Source organism: Somniosus microcephalus, chromosome 22 (genome assembly GCF_052327205.1).
Source record: "Somniosus microcephalus isolate GS21.2 chromosome 22, FLI_Smic_1.0, whole genome shotgun sequence".
NCBI lineage: Eukaryota > Metazoa > Chordata > Chondrichthyes > Squaliformes > Somniosidae > Somniosus > Somniosus microcephalus.
The window spans coordinates 69,927,529-69,932,885 of record NC_141008.1 but is presented as its reverse complement, the minus strand read 5'-3'; the positions used below and the strand labels follow the sequence as shown (position 1 = coordinate 69,932,885).

General features: G+C 42.7%; 1 long non-coding RNA gene across 1 annotated transcript; it reads left to right on the top strand.

The window, feature by feature from the left end:
* LOC147102511 (uncharacterized) lies at positions 1-4,169 on the top strand. The gene is made up of 2 exons (XR_015073281.1): positions 1-613; positions 3,962-4,169. It is a non-coding gene; the product is annotated as an uncharacterized LOC147102511 (long non-coding RNA).
* The last annotated feature ends 1,188 nt before the right edge of the window (positions 4,170-5,357 follow it).

The following is a 5,357-nucleotide window of genomic DNA, read 5'->3' as shown; positions in this document are numbered from 1 at the left end:
AAAGCGGGAGAAGGGGTCAGCCGTGCAGGGGGAAGACTCCTGGCCAGAGAAGTGGGCACGGAGACGAAGGCGGCAGAAAAAAGAGCTCAGCGTCGTGCCGAGCTCGAAATTCATTAGGGGATGAAGTTCAGGCCTTTGCTAAGGACTGACTGTTTGGGGTCAGAGAGGGGAAGGTCAGAGGGGATAGTGAAAACACGGCAGGGGGTGGGATTGGAAGAAGGGATGGGGTTAGAGGAAAGAGAAGGGGAAGTAGGTTCCATAGGGGCGTTGGTGTCCAAGAGTTGTTGAAGCTGCAATTTGACAAAGTTCACTGGTTGGAATGATGGGACTATTACATGGAATGTTCGAACGTGGGGTGTCACAGAACCAACGATTGTTACATCAGGCGAACAAAGTGCTCATTTTACGTTTGGGCAAGTTGCAGCTACGAAGCCTCCTCGTGCAGCAGTTACTGAAGACGGCCAATTCCTTCACGACCATTGAGTTAATGAGGCGTGCACCCAACCTCGCTGTCGAGAAAGTTTTATGTCTTAACGACCGATCCTCTCCGAATCGAGAAAAGAAGCTGATAAAAATCCGAGATGCCCCTCGGCTGAAGAGGCGATCGTCAGCAGTGAGTGTCAGGGAGTGTGTTTGAATCAGTGGGTTTGGAAAAAGGTTTTATGCGGTTGTGCACATGCTGTAAAATCAACGTGTACTGCAGACAGAAGTTAAAGCGGGACCGTGTCTGAATTTTATCCCAAATAAAAAGTGATGGTGAAAATTCAAATGAGTTGAATAAAAGCACTGCTGGTCCATTCAGAAGAAGCATTACGTTTGACATTGTATTACTTTATGCTTGTGTTTACTTTGTTAAAATGCAACATTAGCAAAAGTATTAGTTAACTTTCCTGTAAGTATTTAGTGAAGCAGTGGAAGTAAATTATTTAATTTCAGATGCAAATGTACATTTCGCAGAAGAGAGCAGAGATCTCCAAAGTCCTCCTAAAAATACAAAGAAAGTGCAAATACTGGAAATACACACTAAGGTCCTAGAAATCTGACAACGATTAGACATCCTTATACAGGTTTAATCCCGTTTGCAATCTGAAACAGGTGATTTCAGGTGTGCTGGAGGAAGGGGTGCTACAATAGTCTTCATTGTCTCCTTCTTGCAATTGACTATTACTGGTATTTCATTGCAAAACTCTTTTCAAATCTCCCTATTTTATGAATGAAGTCCTCACTACAAAGTAAATCCCTTGATACTACACAAACCAGAATTTTTTAAAATATTCATTGGCTTTCTTTTAATGATCACTATTGGCTTCAATTGATAATTAGAACCCAGTATACACTTTGAATACACTTTGCGTATTGGTGTAATCTTGCGGAATAATTCCCACAGTCGTTGCTGAACTCTGTTCTTCAATATAAATAGAGTCAAGGTTCTAAAGTCTCAACTTACATGGGGAGGTGACAACCTATGAATTTAAATCTTCATTCGTGTTAAGTGAAAATTAAAGAAGGCAGCGATTCATGTATTAAAAGGAGAGGCAGCTCCTATCTAGTATTAAATTGCCTTCAATTCATTTTTCCCCCATTATTCATAAATTGTTTTTCAAAAAGGAAGATAAATTGTGGCACCAACAGACTACTCAGTGAGAACTAGTCATTTTTTGATTTATTCCAAATCATTCTCATTCATGGAATAAATTACTAGCCAGTTCCTCCTTGAGCACCTAATATATATTATACATCAACACCAGCAATGTTTTCCAGATGTGTTTCAGTCAGTACTGTGATGATTTTTCCCAAGCAAAATGTAAAGGAAGGTGGCTAATGCCATCGCCCCAACTAGTCTCTTCCCTTTCAAAAAGACGTTGAATATATAAAGTAAGTTACTTACAATGGATTTATCTGTACAGATCTTATTTGTCTGGCATCTGTGTTGGGTGTTAATAAGCAGACAAATCAGGTCTGCATGGCCTGGAAAGTAGGATAGCTTGGGCAGTACGGACAAATGGAAAGTCAGGAATAGAGACCAGAGAGTCAAGACAGCTAACGAAAAGGGAAAGGGAAAATCAGCCCAGGCTTCCTGCCCCATTTGTTATCCAGTGACTCCTGCTGGAACGGGTGCACGAGTGGCCCAGATCAAGTGTGGCTGTGATGCCTGCATGAATAAATAGTCTGCTAACATAAGAACATAAGAAACAGGAGCAGGAGTAGGCCATTTGGCCCTTTGAGCCTGCTCTGCCATTCAATAAGATCATGGCTGATCTTCTACCTCATCTCCACTTTCCTGCACTATCCTCATATCCCTTGATAATATTCAAAAATCTATCGATCTCTGTCTTGAATATACTCAACGACTGAGCCTCCACAGCCGTCTAGGGTAGAGAATTCCAAAGATTCACCACCCTCTGAGTGAAGAAATTTCTCCTCATCTCAGTCCTAAATGGCTGACCCCTTATTCTGAGACTGTGACCCCTGGTTCTGGACTCCCCAGCCAGGGGAAAATCCTCCCTGCATCTACCCTGTCAAGCCCTGTAAGAATTTTATATGTTTCAATGAGATCACCTCACATTCTTTTAAACTCTAGAGAATATAGGCCTAGTCTACTCAATCTCTCCTCATAGGACAATCCCCCATCCCAGGAACCAGTCTGGTGAACCTTCGTTACACTCCCTCTATGGTAAGTATATCCTTCCTTAGGTAAGGAGACCAAAACTGTCCACAATACTCCAGGTGTAGTCTCACCAGGGCCCTATATAATTGCAGTAAGATGTCTTTACTCTTATACTCAAATCCTCTTGTAATAAAGGCCAATATACTGTTAGGCTCACACATGAAGAATAGTGACCTGGGCGAAAGGGCTGCTGGTGCTGGTGTAAACGTACCTTCGAAAGACACCAGCACCTTCCGGAGAGGATGAAGGAAAATTGGCTAAAAACATGGGCAGACCCGAGGTATAGGGGTAGAGTTTATGCTCGTAATATCAGTGCAATTTGGGCAAAATCAGCAGAACCAGCACAAAAGATTGGGGAATTTTAAACCTGAGTTACACCCAAAACCAGTTAAGTTCGTGTTTTCCGCAATTTGGCCCCGCCTACAGAACTGGTCACGCCCCCCGGTCGATATTGCAAGATTCCACCGATTGCGCTGGTTAAGGAGAGCTCTTCAAATTGCATTCATTTTCTTCGGCGCACAGGCACTAGTAGTAATATATTTAATTTGCTAAGAAACTGACCGGTGTACACCAATGAAATGGTTCAATATAGATTTGTCTTAATTAATTTTCAGTGATTTTAAATCAGCTTACTCGCAGGTGGTGGACTAGACACTCTTTTAAAAATGTTTACTTTTGCTGATAAACCCATTTTCAGCTGTATTGATAAAACTGCACCAGGTTAGCACTCTTAAATACATCAACAAATGCGTTTTAATGGAAAGATTTAAAAAAGAAACCATTTCATTCTATTGCGTCGGTTTGTTGTAGATTTTACTTTTGTGAGTATGCAAATTCATTTGATCGGAAACTTGAAGTGTAAAATAACCAGCGCAATTTCGGGCGCATTTTGGGTGCAATTTCCCGATTGCGCCCAAAGTGGAAACTCTACCCAGTCGTTTTGTCAATAAGTTCTCCTCTACCTTGCCATGACACGATTTTAGACAGACCCCTGCAGGACGCACCAAGTAGAACCGAGGGAGGGAAAATCGGAGAATGTGCAAATTGTAACGATAGATATTTATCAGACATTATAAACTGTATATGTAACAGTAGAAAGATGCATGGAAAATTACTTTAATTATTGCTTTCCGTATTGAATCGCACAGGCACTTTGCAAAGTATAGATTTGTCCCATTGTTTAATATTTATTTTTTTAACATTTAAAGTTTAACGTTGAATTTAACAGAAAAAGTAGATTTGTAGAACCTATTTGTTACCCGCAATTCTAAAACCAGAAGCTCTGACTTGCAGGTTCCAGCTTATGAAACAATCCCAGAACAGCCTGTGGAGGAGAGAAGCAGCCCAGTTACTGCGAGAGACGAAACTTACGTTATTCACTTTCACAACACGGCTGAAGAAACGAACAGATTAGAGAAAGTGCGCCACGACTGTGTCAAATTTTAGACTCCGATGAATTTCAAATAGCAAATTATGTATTAAAAATATGGTTTTTTAAAAATCCTTGTCGCTTTTGCAATAATTCTCTGAGATATTGCTATCTCACCTGGCCACTGGTAAAAATGGATGGATTTGTAGAACATGATCCCCAAAACAACAGTAAAAAGCCCTGAAATGTCTGGGGCTGGATTTTCATTGAGGAGGCGGGTAGGAGGCGGGACTACAACTTTTGGGGTTGTAGTCCCGCCTCCATCGAGTTCTAGCCAATCCACGCGATTTTGACTTGATTGACCTTGTTGCACCCGCCCAGCGGGCTCAGCAGGCCAATTAAGGGCCACCCGGCAGCAGGTGATGTCAGAGACTGAAATTTCATCTGTCAAGACCTTTTGACAGATGAAATATCAGCATTTCACAGCTGTTTGAAGCTGTCAAACACTGACAATCTGTACTCCAGGTTAATTCCTTCCTCTCAGGATGATTTAGAGATCTCCCCGGAACAGAAAGCAGAGGCTGCAGATTTTGACAGCTGGCGGCCATTCTGCTTTCTGTGCCGGTGAGATGAGGGACTCCCAAGACCTGAAGGAAAAAAGGCTGTAAAGGTAAGTAAAGGTTAATAGAACTTCTTTAAACACTTTACACGGACCAAACACACTTACCTCTGCACTCATGCACCCATCACTCACCTGAACACTGGACATCTCGACCCCTCCAAGCCCTTCACCCCGATGGCCCGCCTCGCTAACTTGGCGTGGTTTGGAGTCGTCGGGATTCCCACATTTCAACAATGAAAATAGGGATTAGGCTAAAAACTGCCTGTTAACAGGCAGTTAATTTGCGCTAATCCCCTTCCCGCCTCAGGGAGGCGTGTCCCAGTGCTGGCATGGAGGCGGGATGGGGTCGGGACAATCGATTTCGGGATTTTAAACCCCCACATGCCTCCAATCCCAACTCCATGGCCCAATGAAAATCCAACCCCTGGAATCTGAAACGATAAAAGTGGAATTTGACATTCTGTCACTGCAGACCAGTGGCCCTGCTCACAAGGAGAAAGCAGTAAGAAGATGTGATTACCACCCTGTGGGCCATTAGATGCAGTTATATCATTTTCCGAATGATTTGACCAGGTCAATACATCCCCAGCAAACAATACACTGCGGTAGGCTTTCAACTTGCTGTCCGGGCATATACCTGGTGTTGCGGATTGGCCGTTACAGAAACTGCCTGATTCTCATTTCTAGTGGCCCATATT